At 39.8% G+C, this 19,228-nt stretch overlaps 1 long non-coding RNA gene across 1 annotated transcript in view; it reads right to left on the bottom strand.

Annotated features, from left to right (window-relative positions):
* The window catches only part of LOC139176735 (uncharacterized), a 205,076-nt gene that overhangs the window by 160,137 nt on the left and 25,711 nt on the right, over nucleotides 1-19,228 (bottom strand). Inside the window, exon 2 of the long non-coding RNA XR_011561162.1 lies at nucleotides 8,231-8,328. This is a non-coding gene — a long non-coding RNA (uncharacterized lncRNA). The remainder of the gene's footprint in view (nucleotides 1-8,230; nucleotides 8,329-19,228) is intronic.

The raw sequence follows: 19,228 nt of genomic DNA, 5'->3' as shown, positions 1-19,228 counted from the left end.
AATAGGTAATGGGCTCAAAATGAAAAGCATGCTTGATATTTTCTGTTCTCTTTCAGCACCCTCTACTATATTTAGTTTCATGGTTAAGACCTATGTGATAGGTCCATATAGTTTTATTTTTGAATTTCTGTTTAGTCTATCAGTTGTCACATACTATGAGAGCTGGAAGCAGGTGGTGGGCCCCAAATTGCTGCAAAAAATGACATCAAGCCTATGAGGTAAGAGGCAGAAGGAGAATGTCCTGAAAAAGAGGATCTAAAGTTGTATTAATAAGGAGTACAACTCATTAGAAAGAAATTGTTGCTTCTTAAGTATTTTGATTGCAGTTGCAGAGCAAAAATTGGCAGGCTGAGCTACATAAGGTTCTTAAAGCCATTAGTTAACTCATTGCATTCAAATAATCTTCCAAGTCATTCAGTTGAGATATAACCTAGATATAACTGGAATACCACTGGAATTTCCCTTGGGGCGAGCTGGGACCTGTCCATTTCCCAGCAATGCCAGGCCAGCCTGCCCTTCACTTACTGCTCCCCAGAGATGACAGATTTCCTGTGAGAGCCTGGGAGGAGAAATTGACCACGCCCAGCACTGTATTTTTGCCTTTCAAGAGCAGCCCATTCTCTGCTGTCTCCCACTTGGCCATTCTGTATGCCTCCAGCCTATCAGAGCAGGTAGGAATTATAATTCAAGTGAGGAAATGATAGGAAACCCATTGGGCAATAGATCTATGCTTGTTTACTGATCAGCATTACCTGTAAAAAAGGTAGATAGTTTTCATCAAAGTATCTCCCAAGGAGGACAGGTTGTCCTCTTCCACAACAGCTAGGAAATGCAAACACACTTTTCTTTATAGGCAAAAGGGCACAATGTGATGGAACTGCTCTTGCTACAGATGGGCCCAGACGTGACCCACTGCACCTTACCCTTTGCTGAGAGAGTTTAGCCCCCCTTGCTGAGGACAACATGTTAGTTCACATCCTCTATCCAGGCGTGTGTCTTCCTGGGTCAATTAAAACATCGCTTCTGCCCAGGCTCCTTGCCTTCACTCATTTTTGTTTGCTGTTCAGCACAGAGTTGGATATTGTGTGCTCCTCCACTCTGTGGTCCCGTGCAGATGAGCACCAAGTAGCCCTTCCCACGAGAGGGTTCAGCTGCATTTCAGGAACATAGCATGGGTGAACCCCTTTGCAAGCCTAACTTGCCAAACTACTCTAGAGACTAGAAATGACATTGTTAACAGGCCCCAGTCTTATGCATGCCTGCTTCTTGGACACCTCAGTCTATTAACTTACACTTGGTCTCTATATCACATTACCTTCTGGACTTTTGAAAACATAATTAATATTAACCACATGAGAAACCAAATGTGTATTTAATGATGTTTATGAATTACCTACAATGCACCAGGTAGAAACATGGACCCTACACATAAAGAATCCATAGGGGAAAAAATAGTGAAAAAAATACAATAATGTTTATTAGGAACATGAGCTGTGTGGCATTATTCCAGCTCTCTGAGACAAGGTAGATTTAATGATACCTCATCTTTTAGATTTATTGAGGGGATAAAAAAAGAACATGGCAAAGTGCTACTATATATTTAATGGATTACTTTTTTTTAGTCTCCTTATTGTTCCTATTACCTCTCCTACCCCATAATTGTGATAGAACTGAGGTGATTAGAGCATGCCCAGCTAGGATTAAACATTTTAAATCCCCAAGAGAAGACTGATTACATGATCTTCCCACTTTGGGTGCCAGACTGTGTACTGTCATTGTGAACTGGAGTTCATCTGCCCAAGTCATTGATTCAAGGAGGTAAGATAAAGTGTAAATTATTGAACCACACTATGGATGAGAACCATATATAGGTAACTAATAAACAACCATGTATACCAATTTTTAAATAGCATAGCTTAGAGTGCTATTATTGCATGAAACTCCATTTTCCCTTCACCAGGAACTGCTGGAGCCATACCAGCAATTCCTGGTGTGACTAAGATAATTGTCCCTACTCTTACCTGGAAGGCATCCTTCTTGCTCTTTCATCACCTGGATCCACAGATCCTCTTCTATGTGCCTGTGCTGTCTTAGACTCAGGTAAGAGGGCCCTGCCTTGGTCTCAGCACTTTAGAAAAGCCCATCCTGTCCTCCCCATGGGGCACATCTAGAGCCCAGGTTCCCTTCTAAGTCCCTCTGTCAGTATCTAGGATCCTGGAATTCCCTGTCAATAGCCCTGAGCCCACTTCCAAGCTGCACATACTTCTTTCTTGGGTTGTCTACTCCAGTATAGGACCTTGATAATGGTGTGTATACAATCCCAAGGCCAGTGGTGTGGTCAGGGGGTGCCTATTGCCAGGTAATATCGCCAGAGCTCAGATAGACATGGAACTGGTCATAGATGCACAGGTGGTCTCTTGCTATGTGGTTGGAGCCTGGGTGATAAAAGGAGGTAGATCACAGGCCAGAGGACAATGCAGAATCTCTACTTGAACCTGCTTCCAGGTCTTTATGCAATTACATTTATCAAAGTAGGGGGTTACACCATGTTTTATTTACCAGTTTTTAAACCTGATTAATAGTTTTTAAATATTTAGACTTACATTATGTGAGCTTCCTGTTGTACTCTTGTCCTGAACCTTAGAAATGTTAGGAGGGGGCCTGCTCTTCTGTCCCCTTACCAATATGTACTTTGTGACTATGTCCTTGTATCAGATCCCTCTTTACTAACTGCATAATATTCTCTGTTTCTGCAGCTGCTCACAGTTCAGATTTTATATATAGTCTTTATCAACTGCATTCGCTTCCTCTAATACCCTAATAAACATCTGCTGCTTATCACTTATTGTGGCTTTTTATATATTCAGGGGTTTAGAGCTTGGAGTTTAGTCTTTTTCTTGGTCCCTTCTATTTTCTACTCAGTCTTTTTAGTGGGAAATGCAGTTTCCAAATTGAGTCTGAGCGTCCAGAGTGATGGGTACATATTCTGGTATCTCTATGCAATGCCCGTGTTAGCTGACAGAGTTAAACCATTTCATAGCCCATCTCTTGCCTTCATTTGCCCACATGATTGGATGCCAAAGGAGGCCCTGTCTACCTGGGGATCCAGAAGGGAGGGAGAATTTCAGCTGATGTGTATAGGAATTTGTCTGCTGGGGAGTGCTAAGATTATACCTCAAATCTATGATGCGTCTCCTGCATCTCCTGCAATGCAGGCAGATTCTTTACCACTGAGCCATCAGGGAAGCCATGATGCACTAGGTAAATTAATTATAAGCATGAAAGCAAAAAAGTCATGTACATACCTACTGGGAAACCCTCAGATATAGCTAAAGATTTTAATCCATGATACAGAGTTGAAAGTCCTCTCTGAGTGCTAATTCCTACATAGCAGACAGTGTGGGGATACAAATCAATAAAACAATGGGGGAAAAAAATGAGAAAAGATTTGATCTAGCAACCCCCCTGTGGCCCTGCCATTCTCTTGGTAATAAAGATAATTCACTAAGACATTACATTAGAGAGAAGACAAATGTGGAACAGGATTATTGTGGCATTCACAACTTTTACATCCCCCAGTCCCTGCATAACCCAAAAAGATGATAGTCATTTCCAAATTTATATGCAAATTTTCCCTCTGGTGGAAGTATCTGAAAGCAAAATTGGTCCATTGAGTTAATCACTGAACAGGGCACTTCAGTGTGCTCCAGTTCTGACATCTAATCAGCAATACAGCTGCATTTAAATACTGAAGACTTAAAGGATTTGGCTTCTGAAGCAAGGGATTTTCTAGATAATCTTGCCTATAAGGTCCTTGACTTGTGCAGGCAAATGCTGCTGACTATGAACCACAGGAAATTACAGTGCAGCAGGTATACATCTGCTTTTCTCCTGTGTATATTGTTAGGAGTTTTTCATTATAATTAACATTTGCTTGTGAAATGCTCCATTTCTCAATTTTGCTGTTGACTTAATAGAAACCCAATTTGCAAGTACACGTTCATGCCTTGTCCTCCCCTCTGCAATTAACTCCAACACCAAGCCAGGCACACGGTTAGAATGCAGCACAGTGGTCCTTAAAGTGAGTCAAGATGTTCTGCTCAAAAATGTCCCAGGCTGGAGCTCAGGCCAAGATTTTGCTTCTTCTATGAATGGAAAGAATCTAACAGAGCAGAAAGCAAAATTTAACATTATGCTGAAATAAAAATTCTTCTAGGTGACTGCGGTGCAGCTTATGGAAAAAAAAAAAAGGAATCATTATGATAGGGCAATCAGCTTCCATTTAATAAGTCTAAAAGAAGGAGCTGGGGGGAGTTAAAGGATGAAAAGAAATTTTTAATTAAAAAAAAGGAAGAAGAAGAGGAAAAAAACAAAAAAGGAAAGAAAAAAACACACACACACACTGAAATGTTGCTTCCAGTGCCCCCTGCCGGAATGCTCGTAATTATGCTTGTTGGAACATTTAGCATAATTAGTCTTCAGCTGCCTATTTCAGTTTTGCTCAAGACATAAATGTCAAGTCAAAGCTATTAAAAAGCATGTTCTTGAGAAACAGATACTCAGAAGGAGAATTGCGCAAGTAGCAAAGGTACTGCTGGAAATCACAAATGCCACTGAATATTTGTACTGTTGTGCTGGCTGAATGCACTAATTACCATAATTCTCTTACAGCATATAAACTCTGGGCTGGTTTATGGCCACATTAAAATTAATTTTTATGTTAATTAGTCTCTCATTCAAGTGAGAGCTAACCAAAGTCACAAAATCTGCCCCGCCCATCTTTTGTGTGGGTTGTTTCCTCTCCAAAGATTGGCCCTGTGTGCCCTAGGTTAGAATCGCCCATTAAGGGGCAAGGGCAGCTCTTGGCCTTGAGCTACTGTAAACCAGGCATATGATTTACTGTCCATCATTTCAGATAAAAATAGATTTTTTTTTTCCCCACAGGCAGCTTGAGTATCACCGGCTAGAGTCAACAGAAAACACAGTCAGGTGTCACCGGCTGAGCAGAGGGCGCTGGTGCTATTTTGCATTTATCACAGGCACTTCCCTAGGGGAAATGAAGAAATTTCCATGGGTGACAGGAAAGCAAATTTCTTCTCCTCCAGGAGGAGGCTGTGGCTGCCTCAGCAGCTTCCAGAGCAGCTTTTATCTGAGCCTAGAGCTGGGGATGGAAGACAGGAGGCCTGATGAGGAGAGGAGCCTGGAGACTGGAGACCCATCTCCCCGACTGGCAAGGGGCCAGAAGGGGCTTCCGGGAGCAGGAAGTAAGCCGTAGTAGGGCTCTAGAGTTTATAGACTCCCAGAAGGGCCTCTCCTGGCTCCACGGTTTATAGGTAGGAAGCTGAGATAAAGGAGACATGGGACTTTGCAAGAGCATGCACAGAGTTAGTGACAAAGCTGATGTCATGTGTGTGTATAGGGCTCTTTTTATCAATTCCCAATTCACAAAAGTAAGATGTGGTCTCCTCTGACCAAGCTGACAATTAAGGAAACCTGCTTATTTAAAAAAACAAAAAACAAAAAAAACAGTATTTTGAAACATTTGTAAATGGGAGCATTGGAATAGGATGCAAATGTGAGCTTGAATAACTGCAGCTCCATAAGTAGGGGGAGTTAAAATATGAAAAGAGGCAGGTCAGATGGGAAATCTGGTAACTTTTTGAAATAGAGCTCAACCTTTATGTTGTCTAAAATTTCTTTCAGTGATTTTCTAGATTATGTTCCACAAACCTTGTTTAACATGTAGAGAATTTGTCCACCTTCAGGTTCAGAAGTAATGAGTGACTGAAGGTGGTGACTGAATATACGGGACATATGCTTTCTAGAATTGCCAAGGCATACAGCCCAAGCTCTGTAAGTGGGACCCAAGGTCCTTGTCTTGGTCACAAACCAATTAAGCTAAGTGCTACTGAAATTGCTTTTTATCATCTAGATACGAAGCAGTTCACAAGATACAATACTTGATGCATAAAAGCTTAATTCATCAACCTGGGCCTGGTGACTTAATAGTCACACTAAGACCCATATAACACATTTGTGAGTGGGAAATGAGTTGTTAAAAAAAATAGTGAGGGCTCAGGGGCATGCCAGGTATGAGAATTAGCTCCTTGTTCTCCATAAAATTGTTTGGAATCACCAACTGCAGCTCTCTAATAATTCTTTTGACAACCATGTCTGCTTATATCAAGGAACTGAACGGCTGGGCTGGTGGAAAAGGTGTCGGGCTACCTCCCATGGCAAGGTTCAACCTTAGCTAAACTGAACCACAATATTGCCTCCAACCTGGAGCAACTGCTGATTTTTTCTAAGATCTCCACTTCCCCTGGGAAGCTACTCCTACAACCCTAATCTATGTATGGAACATTTCTGGATGGTTCCTTCAATGTAGCATGGGGCCCCTGGTCATACAAATAGGTTTTTATTCATTTTCCCAGCATTTGTGGAGCATGTCATTCGTAGAAAATGGGCTTGGCTGTGGTTAGTGGAACAGCCTCCAGCTTCACTAGGGACCACCAAGCCCTCAGACTGAGACATACTCTTTTCAGGTGGTGTCAGTCAGTGACTGAGCAGGGTAGTGATAGCCGTGCTCACAGCCTTCTTGAGGTCCCAAGGTACAAGAGCCTAGCCCAGAAGTCCTCAAGCCTTATCAGTTCATGGCACCCAGAGACTCAGTCATTTTTTTCATAGCACTGCCTAAACTGAAAGAAATTGCCTCCCAGTTCCTTTTGTTAAATAGTCAGATCCAAACAAGGAAAGAGTAATCGTTTGTAGGGTATCTGACAGATGTTACTGTGTTTCCCTGGAAATTTAAAAATATCCTGCAGTGCCCCTGTACGTCCATGGCATCTTGGAGAATCTGAGTGGACAGTTCTGGAACCTTTAGCATAACCATTTCTACCCAATGCAGGGCTCCTCCAATGGGCAGTCTGTGCTCCAGAGCTCCTGGTTGAGCTAGAGAGGCTTGGTCAGATCTGCATTGCAGACTGAAGTCTCCCCCACACAAGCTACCTTCCTCCCCTTTCCTTTCACAGGTGTTATTACCCGATAAGACTCTGCCCTTTTGATGCCATCTGTGTCTGCTTCTGAGAGAAACCAAACTGCAACGTATCTCTCATCTTTCAAAAGGCTGACAGTTATCTGGGACAATTTAAGGGAACTTCACGAAATCTATTCTTGAGGTCACATCTTAATGAATGTATCCTAAAAACAACAGAACGGATAAACCTACCAGATCCGATGTCCTATTACAAACTCATTAGGGTAGTCTCACTCACCTTTGTATTGCCAGCATCCAGAGCACATCTGGTCACAGAGAAAGTACTCAATGATTGTTGACTGTATGTATATTTGTGAATGAATAAACCATGTATAAAAATACATGTTATATATCAGCATTTTAATCAGAGTCTTTAGTAAGACAGTTACAGTATGTCCCATATTTCTCTTTTAGAATTCACTTGAATTTTCAAAAAGTTCTACCTATCAATTATATTTTTGTCTCCAAAACTGTATTATAAATTAGTAGCAAAATTTCTGACAGAAAATAAAAATTGAAGGAAAAGCATAGATTCTCTGTTAGTTGAGCATTTCATCATTGACCTAGAATGCAGTTATTCTCATCAGTAAAATTGATAATAAGTAGATTGGATTTTTTTTAATATGTAGGAAACCCTAGTTAATTTCATCACCCAATCATTAGCGGATGAAACCAAGCTTGAAAACACAACTAGACAAGAAGCTATTTCTGTGCTCTGTAGAATCTGTCCCCAGGCATCTTATTGCCATATTTACTACACATTATAATAAGCACATTAAAAGTCTAAGAGAAAGAACGTTTAATGAAGGTAAGCCCGTCTTCCAACGGAATTTTCAAAGAGAGAAAAGTGTTTAATTCTGTTTACCAGAGAAAGTTCTTGAAGCACTTTTCCAAATGTGTTTTATTGTATGAGCAATCACTCAATCAGATTAGAAGTAAGAAAGGGATCAACTGGAGTTGGGTCTCCATGTATACCAGTTTGCCCTCACCTTCCTGGCATTCCCTGTCTCATCTAGAAGGAGCATGTATCTGAGAGTCCTCCTGATAAGTCAACCCAAACTGCACTTCTGTGAATGTTAAATGCTTTTTTAAAATGAAAAGAAATGCGGTAAACAAAGCTCCAGGAGATTCAGTCCTCTGTCTCCATTCCCTCCAAAGCCCTCCCGGAAGGCAACAGGAATGAACTACCAGTACCATCACGGCCTTATTTAATGCGTCTTTTTTCACACTCTTCTAGAAGCAGCTCTGGCTTTCAGCTCAGGTGTATCAGCAGATGCCCTGGGACTTCACACCTGCCGTGATGGAAGACATAAACACAAGTTAATTAAGTCTATTGTTCAAACAATTTGTTTCTCGCTGAGGCTGACTCACTTGCAACTACTTCAGCACAATTTGATTTCCAGAGGTAGATTGCCACCTTTGCTCTGGTGTGTGGACCTCCTTCTTTAGAAATTCATTTCATTTCAGAGACTTCCAGGTCACTGGCAGAATAACACTTAAAAAAAAAAAAAAAAAAAAAAAACTACTGCTAATGGATGACAAGCTGTTAAAAAAAAAAAAACCGAGTAAGTGGTGCTGGCATTTTTTTTCATAGCCATACAGTTTTTCAGAGTAACATCATGAAGGTGAAACTGGAGTGAGTCGAATGTTAGAGATTTAGTATTGTGTAGCATTCTTACTCAAAGTCAAGACTGAAAACTGCTTTTGAAAGGCTTTCAGAGTCTTTCTGGCAGAATGTAGCATGGAAAATGAATGGAAGATTTAGTCCAAGGAGAAAAATGTAGGCAAGAGACACATGGAGGGAGGTTTTAAAGCATGCTGCTCTGTTTTTATACAAAGGGATCAAAGGGCATTTCTCACATTAATTGCTTCTATTTTTGCTGTGCATCCGTATTGTGCTTCCATTCCTCTTCTCTAACTGATGTTCTAGAGATTTTTTTGTCCTTCTTCCCTCCTGGTCACATACCCCATCATTTCTACCTGGGATCACCTGCCCTTGCTCTCTCATTAGAGCCTCTGTGACATGCAACAGCCACATTCATGCTGCCCTTCCATGGGGCAGAGATGCTCCTGGGAGGCAGCTACCTGGCCAGGGACATCATTTCCCAGCCTCCCTGGGAGTAAGTTGAAGACAAGTGACTGAGTTCTTCTGGCCTTGAACCTGGGAAGCATGTATTCTACTTTCAGACCTGGTTTATTACACACACCTTCTATGCTCTTACCTTCTGTCTCACCCGGCTGGATGTTGATGCCCTGGGCCTCTCAATGGTTCCCTCGCTCTGCCATCCCTCCTGTTCCCCACCCAGCCCTTATCCTTCGTTCTCTCACCATTGACTTTTCCATAAGCAAAAATAATCTTTTTTGTGTTGTGCCATTGAGATTTGGGGGATTAATCTTGAAACAACTAGTGGTATTTTAACTAAAGCATTAGATCAATGAAAATAAATAAAGTCTGCTACATGTAATTTTTCATGCTGCAAATATTTATTGAGCACTTATATATACCAGACCTGGTACTAACTTTGGGGGCTATAAGATACAGAAAAGAGTTTTAGTCCATCCTTTTCAGGGCTTACAGAGAAGTCTCTTAATTTTCAAATCATCTTGTTTTTCTTTTTAAATTTTATTTTTTTTTTGGTTATGCTGGGTCTTTGCTGCTGCTCATGGGCTTTCTCTAGTTGTGGAGAGCAGGGGCTACTCTCTAGTTGCAGTGCATGGTCTTCTTATTGCAGTGGCTTCTCTTCTTGCTGATCACAGGCTCTAGGCTCATGGGCTCAGTAGTTGTGGCACAAGGGCTTAGTTGCTCTGCGGCATATGGGATTTTCCTGGGCCAGGGATCAAACCCATATCCCCTACATTGGCAAGTGGATTCTTATCTGTTGTACCACTAGGGAAGTCCTCTTATCTTCTTAACGGTATCAGTTCTATTGAATTTCACCTTAAATCTCTGAAGTAGGAAAGTCATTTATGCCTATTTCATATACATAAAAACTACAACCCAGTCATGACGTGGCATTTGGGTAAGACAAATCTAGATCTCTCTAACTGAGCCTCCCCTGTAGCAAGTCTGTGGAGCCATAAAGAAAAGTAGAACTGGATTTTCCACAATTACTACCAAGTCAAGAATAAAAACAAACTTCCTAGCCACCAAACACATTCAGTTCAGTTCAGTTCAGTTCAGTCGCTCAGACGTGTCCAACCCTTTGCAACCCCATGAATCGCAGCACGCCAGGCCTCCCTGTCCATTGCCATCTCCTGGACTTCACTCAAACTCACGTCCATCGAGTCAGTGATGACATCCAGCCATCTCATCCTCTGTCGTCCCCTTCTTCTCCTGCCCCCAATCCCTTCCAGCATCAGAGTCTTTTCCAATGAGTCAACTGTTCACATGAGGTGGCCAAAGTACTAGAGTTTCAGCTTTAGCATCATTCCTTCCAAAGAACACCCAGGGCTGATCTCCTTTAGAATGGACTGGTTGGATCTCCTTGCAGTCCAAGGGACTCTCAAGAGTCTTCTCCAAACACATTAGACCTCAGCAGTTCACTCAGTGATACATTGTGGTATGAAGCAAAAGAGAATAAAAGTCAATGGATAAAATAGAGATACTTTTTTAAGATATAAGAGTCTGGGGTTTTCCCCTTTGCCATCTCTTGGTATAACTTGAAGAAACAATTCATTTTAGGAATCACCTGCATTTAACCATTTGTTTTTGCAATCTAAAAAATAGCCTTTATAAAGATAGGAGCCATAGCTAAGTCGGATAAGGGTGAATCCAGATTTATAAGACCTGAAGTAAACATTTTTCAGGCTCCTTTTAAATAAAAGAATATGAAATTCTACATGCAAATTTGGTATAGGGCCTACATAGGGCATCGGCAAATGAAAGGCTATAAAACTTAAGGTTCATTAGTTTTATGGCAAATCCACATGCAAGGTACATTTTTAAAATCAGATGACTAATTGAAAGACTGAGAATTTTTAAGGTATATTTCCATGTTGATCTGTAGCTCAGTTAATCACAAATTGGTTGTCTATAACCAGATGGACAATCCGTCAACTGTTTTCTTGAGTTCCTATTTTCTCAACCATACATCATGTTGCTTATGTTTTGAATGTCTATTTATATCTTCTTACATAAGAGAAGACAACATGATTTTTTTTTAATGTGAACATGAGTATGGATATTGGAGCATAAAATAATGATGATGGAAGGCTTTTCATAAATTTAGGAAACTTCCTTTAATCCAGTTGAAGAAAACTGTTATTCTCAGTGATTCTCATACCTACAGCAAAACCACAATGCCATTGCATATGTAAATCAGTCAAGTAAAGTACAGTAATTAGAAAATAAATTAACTTGGTCCCTGTATTCTACATGCTCCCAACAAATAAGATTTCATTTTGAAAAAGTCCCTTTCCTATCCTTGAAGAATTAACGACCTTATGCTTTGTTGACTTGGGAAAACTCAACTGCCAAATGAGAATTGTCTACCATGAACTGTTGGCTTCTAGCTCTTTAGTTTGTAGCCCAGGGAGCAATTAACAGGAACACGTGGCTCATCTTCACTCTTGGGAAGCCCAGACCTGAAAGCCTTCACCAGCTAATTATAAACCATGAGTTAGTCTCAGGAGTAAATGTGTAACCTAGTTAGAAAGCAGACATATTTCCATAAGTGCCAAGGTAAATGTTGGCCTGTTAAGCCCCTAACTATTAGCCATAAACTTGAGTTGACATTAACAAAAAATTTTCTTCTAAGATCCTAAAAATAAAGTGTTACCAAAATGTTTATTTTGATTTTCAACTGAATTCAGACAAAGCTATATATTTCACTAAATTAAAAACTCTGAGGGCAAGAGAAGAAGAGGGTGACAGAGAATGAGACGGTTGGATGGCATCACTGACTCAACGAACTTAACTTTGAGCAAACTCTGGGAGATGGTGAAGAACAGGAAAGCCTGGCATGCTGTAGTTCATGGGGTGCAAAGAGTAAAATATGACTTAGCAACTGAACAACAACAACCATGACCAAAAGTTTAGAACAATCTATTCTGTGTGGTCATGTATGGATGTAAGAGTTGGACTATAAAGAAAGCTGACTGCAGAAGAATTGATGCTTTTGAACTGTGGTATTGGAGAAGACCCTTGAGAGTCCCTTGGACTGCAAGGAGATCCAACCAGTCCATCCTAAAGGAAATCAGTCCTGGGTGTCCATTGGAAGGACTGATGTTGAAGCTGAAACTCCAATACTTTGGCCACTTGATGCGAAGAGCTGACTCATTTGAAAAGACCCTGATGCTGGGAAAGATTGAGGGCAGGAGAAGGGGACGACAGAGAATGAGATGGTTGGATGGCATCACCGACTCAATGGACATGAGTTTGGGTAGACTCCAGGAGTTGGTGATGGACAGGGAGGCCTGGCATGCTGTGGTTCATGGGGTCGCAAAGAGTCGGACATGACTGAGCAACTGAACTGAACTGAACTGATTCTGTGTGGTCAACATAAGAAGCCACTGTTAGATGAGCCCACCCCAAAGAACCTGACCAAAAGTTTCTCTCAGAGTCAACACATGGTGAACATGGTTACAAATCTACAAAAGTCACTTTAAAAGAAAAGAAGCCTCTCTGGTCAACAGACCAGGAGAGCAAGTCTCAGAAATCAAATAATCTGGGCTTGGTTAAAAAACATTTGCAGCCTTCTCAATATCTGAAGAAAGATCATGTACACTATAAAGAATGGTCTTCTATGAGCCTAGAAGATTCAAAAAGAAAGAATTCCATCAATTAAACCACTTCTGTTCACATTATATATAAATATTCCTTTAAAATCAATCATAGACCTAAAAGTATGAGATAAAACTATAAAACTCTTTGTAGAAAACAGGTGTAAGTTTTCATGGCCTTGGATTAGGCCATTGTTTCTTAGCTATAACACCAAAAGTGTAAGCAACAAAAGAAAAACTTGATAAATTGGACATTGTCAAAATTATTAAATAATAACTATTATTGGACATAATAATAATAATTGGACATTATTATGTCCAAAAATTACTGTGCTTCAAAGGATAATGCCACAAAGTGAAAAGATAATGCACTAAATGGGGGGAAATGTTTGCAAATCATATATCTGATAAGGAATTTATTTGCAGAATATATAAAAAACATAGCTCAACAATAAAGACAAACGGATGAAGGACTTCATAGATATTCCTCCAAAAAAGACATACATTCCAGTGAGGATATGAAAAGATGAGGCTATTAACACCATTAGTCTTTAGAGTCATTTGGGAAATATAAATTAAAACCACAATGGGATACCACTTCACACCCATTAGGATGGCTAAAATTTAAAAGATAGACAATAACAAGTGTTAGTATGCTGAGAAATTGGGAGCTTTATACATTGCTGGTTGAATTGTAGGAATCTGCAGTCATTCTGCAGACTACCAGAAAATAGTGTGGTAGTTCCTCAAAAAGTAAAACGTTGTTACCCTATGATCCATTCACTCTCCTTCAGATATACAGTCAAGAGGAATGCAAATATCTGTTCAGAGAAAAACTCATACATGAACATTCATCTTTATCTATGTGGGGCTTCCCAACTGGCGCTAATGGTAAAGAACCCGCCTGCCAATGCAGGAGACATAAAGAGACGCTGGTTCAATCCCTGGGTCAGGGAAATTCCCTGGAGAAGGAAATGGCAACCCACTCCATTATTCTTGCCTGGAGAATCCTTTGGACAGAGGAGCCTGGTAGACTACAGTCCCTGGGGTCGCAAAGAGTCAGACACAACTGGAAAATAGTCTGGTAGTTCCTCAAAAAGTAAAACATAGTTACCCTATGATCCATTCATTCTCCTTCAGATATACACTCAAGAGAAATGCAAATGTCTGTTCATACAAAAACTCATGCATGACTGTTCATAGCAGTGCTATTTATAATATTTGAAAAGTGGAAACAGCTTAAATGTCCATCAAAGAGTGGATATATTCGTGTGATATATTCATACAATGGCATATTATATGGAAATAAAAATGAATGAAGTACTGATTCATGCTATGACATGGGTGAACCTTGAACACGGAGTGAAACAGGCCAGACAAAAAGTTCACATGTATTAATTCATTTATATGAAATATCTAAAATAGGCACGTCCTTAGAAACAGAAAGATTAGCAATTACTAGATGTTCGGGGTGGGGACTAAAGAGTGACTGCTGATAAGTATGGGATTTCTTTTCTGAGTGATGAAATATTCTAAAATGAAATAACGGTGGTGGCTGCATAACTTTGTGAATATACTAAAATTCTACACTTTGAAGGGGTGAATTTTATAGCATGTAAGTTATGTCTCAATAAAACTGCTATTTAAAAAACTCACTTCTATTTAAGGAGGAGGGTCATGATCCCTCTTAGCCAGAATAATCTAGAGAATGGAGACCATCATAGTGTGACACCACTAGTCAACAATGCCTTCCAAATAACTCTTTGCTCGAAATCTGAATGTAATTTGGCTTCACATTTTCTCACAGAAAATAAAGGTTTTAACAGTAGAAGTGATCATTTCACTGCCCTTTCTTTCATGCATTTGACAAATATTTTTGAGCCTCCTATGCTCTGTGCACTAAAATACGCCCAAGGCACAGAACAGTGAGCAAGACAGACAGGCTCCCTGCCCTGACAGTTCTCAAAGTCAGAGGGACAGGGGCATGAATTAAAGAAGAAAACAAGCCAATAGTATTTTGTTTCATTATTTGTTGGGCTTCCCTGGTGGCTCAGCTGGTAAAGAATCCGCCTGCAATGTGGGACACCTGGGTTCGATCCCTGGGTTGGGAAGATCCCCTGGAGAAGTGAATGGCTACCCACTCCAGTGTTCTGGTCTGAAGAATTCCGTGGAGTCTATAGTCCATGGGGTTGCATTATTTATTATCTGGCAACAGGTTGTCTCCCTAACCAAAGCTACCTATAGTCTTTATACCTCAGTATAAGCGCTATTATGTAGTTGAATCTGGACCAGCCCTTATCCTCTTATTGAACCCTGCCCCTCAGGAGTACCCCATGTACACCCACCCCAGGCCTACTACATTAGGTAGGACCCATTAAGACAATACCTATAAGCACTTAGTTGTGCCAAACACACAGTACGTGCTCAACGACCACTGTTGCCTCCTGCAGCAAAGTTTGTGTTGACGGTATTGTACCAAATGGGCCTGGGAGGTCTGGTCTCGTATGTCTCAGGAAACCAGGTGGAGATTTCAGAGGAAACCTTCACTCTTTTGACCTCATTCTTTCAGGTTTGGATATCAAGGACTTTAACTGGTATTTGCACAATTGAGTTGATCTGAATACTTTGGGGATTTTTCTTTTTTTTTACAATTCTGGACCCAAACTTGGGGAGATCCTAATGCAGTAGGCCTGGGGTGAGTGTGCCTGGGACATTCCTGAGTGGTAGGAGACAGAGAGGACAGAGGCAGGCCCAGATTTAAGACATTCCACATTACTACTGGGGATGCTAAGCTCAGGCTTGCACACAGTATCTAGCAAGCTGCATCATCCGAATTATCCAAATCATATTCTTCTCCACAGCATTGCTAAAGGACAGGCTCCCCACCCGCTCTGCCCAGATGTACTGGGTGGGAAGTTACAGCAGTGGCAGAGAAGAAGCCAGAGACTGTCCAGTAGAGAAGGAAGATTTAGGCTTTGTCAGGCCTGACCTTCCCAGACAGAGATTTATATCCCATGGCCTACCAAGGGGCATGGGGAGTAAGGGAGTTGCTGAACAGGGGTTCCCCATTCACAAAGGAGACTATGGCTGTGTGAGTTAGAGCAAATTTCTTAACCACTCTGAATGTCAGTTTCTTCTTCTATGAAAATGGAAACAATGATAGTACTGACCTCAGGAAGTTGTTATGAGGATTAAATGAAGCTTTTAAGACTATGAGCCTGGCACAATTGACTTCTAATAAATGTTCAGTTCAGTCATTCAGTCGTGTCCCACTCTTTGCGACCCCATGAATCGCAGCACGCCAGGCCTCCTGTAATAGCAGCAGCAGTAGCAATAGTAGTATCGGTAAATTTTGAGATAGCAGTAACATCAGTGATTGAGCAACATTATCTAGATTCTGCATCTGTCAAGCTTAGGGCCAGACCTCAAACCATAGTGACCTCACCATGCCATGCCAGTCAGCAGACTTCTCTCTTAAACCTCTTTGATGTTGTGTCTCTCACTAAAGCAATTCCTAACTTACAAAAATTAAACCATTAATATTAGTTCCTTACAGATCTCAAGGTAATCTTTTTCCTGGATGTAAGATATAGATAGATATATGAGAGAGTAGATACATAGATAGGCAGGTAGACAGGCCGACAGGTAGATATAGATTATCAATGGTAGAGTGTTAAAAATATTACCATTTGGATGCTTTAGATTTTACCATGCCAACTTTCACTTGTTCATTGCCTCCAACAAATATTTATTGAAGGCTTATTAGATGCGAAGTATTTTATTAGATATAGCAGATTTGATAGTGAGAGAAGCCAAACATGCTCCCTACCCTCATGAAGCTCCAGAAAGGGAGGGTCCTAGATATACTCAGCAGGGCTGTGATACATCTAAGGTGATCCATAAGATATATTCCTTTCTAAATGTATAAATAATTTTATTTTACTACTAGAAATAGCATCCAATGATTGTTATCCTAATTTTCCAGAATACAAATCACTCACTCTAAGAGAAAATGTCTCATTTCTTGGGGATCAGGTTTTGCTGGGTATTATCCATCACTACCCTATAGTGGGAAATTTACAAAAAGATATTCTCAGTCACAGGTTCTTCATGTCAGCAATCACCTAAGAGGTCATCTGGCCCCCCTTTGCTCCTGAGGAGGGACTGCTCCCATTGATATGTCTGAGAAGTATTCTTCCAGCTTCAGGGAAATAGATTTACCTGCAAAAATGCATCACTCCCAGCAAGTAGCTTCTCCCTCATGGCATCATGCTGATTACTTGGAATGACTAGCTTCTCATGAACATAACTGTAATAAAAAGATAAATTCCCTCAGGCAGACATTTATCATTTCCCATTATCTTGGTCATGGACGTCATGGAGCTTCCTCAGTCAACTCTACCAAACAAATAAAATTAGATTCAAGACATTTGAAAAAGCAACATGATGATAGTTGTCATTCAAGAAAATGGGGAGAAAGACTGCTCAAAAAATTAAATGCAACGATAAAAAAATTAAGTCCATGAGTCCAGCCTCCAGCCAGTTAAAAAGATACTTAAACTGAAACAAAGAGACAGCTTTTAGAGTTTTAACCCTGGTTTCACTTCAAATCAAGGGACAGAAGATGTTGAGGGGGAAAGTGTTCAATTAAAGCAATTAGGGGATATTTATTAGAATTACATAATTCCTAAATAAGCACAAAGCCCTGATTGAGGGCTGAATTGCTCCTCATGCCTGCACTAGATCATCACTAAATTCTTCCTTGTCAAAATCTCTAGGGAAAACACTAGTGTCTTAAAGAAAAAAAATCCAGGGGAGGGAGAAGAAATGAAGCATACTGCTTAGTACTGATTGATTTTACTTTAAAAGAAATCTCCATGTGTACCCTTAAGAAGACAGTCTGTATCCTATTGACACAAATGTGCGTTCTCTAAGACTTTAGTTTGTGTTTTTAGAAAGCACTTAATTTTTTCATGTTATTTGAATTTTTCATCCATTTACCTACAATCTAAATAAGGCAGATAGTTGATTAGACCGAACATAAAAGACAAACGTACCTTCCCAAGTGCAAGAAGCGATTAACTTTTGCATTTGATGTTGGGTTTTCCTTTTTAACATGCAATGTGGACATTTAAACACCAGAGGACAGTGTGTGAATGAAAACAAAGTTCAATTACTATTCATCTAACTCAATTCATTTACTTAGTATATCAAAGTAAAATCTTAATTTTAAGTGATTTTCCCCCAAAGACATTTTATGTCATTTTATGCTTCAGAAATTAAAAGTAGAGGTTGATAGAAATGTGAATCATGAGACCAACTAATCAAGTTAATTTGAATCATAATGGAAATTAGAAAGATTAATTTCATAAGCAATCATTAATAATGGAAGCTCTCATGTACGAATAATCAAAGCTTTAAGTATTATATGGTAATTAAATCGTTACTATGGGTTGCATATTTTAAAATAATTCAAACCTCTCTTGTTTTTGGTGTGCTTATTAATAGCAATCCTGAGGGAAGAAAAGCTAAAAGGTTTCCTTAGGAAAGTTTTCTGTATGTGTCTTTAAAGGGGCAAGAGAGAAAGTTATATTAAATGAAAAACAGGTTTGTTCATAGGTACTTTGCCTTCAACCATGGAAGAAGTCAATTGTCAGCCCTTTCTGAAAGAGGGGAAAATTGTGTTCTTGATGAAAAAGAAGGCCTAAGGTGAAGGATTAATTGTATTATTTTATTGTCTGATATTGAAACTAATATTTTGTATATATTTCATTTCATTTAAAAATGCATTTGCTTTGGGGCTTGATTTGGAAAATGGTCTGGTATGAACTCACTTTTAACACAGCATATGTTAAAAAAATTAGCTAGACAGTTACATCTCTCATTTGTAAGGCCCTGTAGTTTTTCCATAATCAAATTCATATGCAAAACACTTGCTATATAAGTTATTCATGCAAAAATCAAGGTATAAATATACTTGGAATATACTTTTGCACCTTTTCTCCTCTTATCTTTAGGAATACTGTATTTTAGAGTTGTAAAAGAACTGTGAAAACTTACACAGCTTCTTAGGAATAATGTAATATATGAAGTATAATATATTTCTATCATATGTTAAGATGATGTATTATGTATGATAACTTTCTTAAAGATAAATAGACCTGAGCTTGTTTTCCACATATCCTTCCTCCATTTTCAAAGTTTTCTAGGTTATATGGATTTGCCCTGGTCTTGATGATACCTTGACTACAATATTTGACTTCTGTAATTCTAACTGTATTCATTCTTTCAGCCAACAATTATTGAGTGTCCACTACATCCTAGTCACCCTTTCTGGTACCAGAGATATTAAGGCAAATAAGACAGATTAGATCTGGGGAAAGAGTTCTAGGCAGAAGCTTGCAAAGTGTCTGTTTTTCTGAGAGTCTAAAAGAAGATCTTTATGACTGACTCACTGAATAGTGAGTAGAG

Source organism: Bos indicus, chromosome 2, assembly GCF_029378745.1.
Source record: "Bos indicus isolate NIAB-ARS_2022 breed Sahiwal x Tharparkar chromosome 2, NIAB-ARS_B.indTharparkar_mat_pri_1.0, whole genome shotgun sequence".
Lineage (NCBI taxonomy): Eukaryota > Metazoa > Chordata > Mammalia > Artiodactyla > Bovidae > Bos > Bos indicus.
The sequence above is the reverse complement of the archived record's forward strand: the minus strand, read 5'-3'. Positions and strand labels throughout refer to the sequence as shown.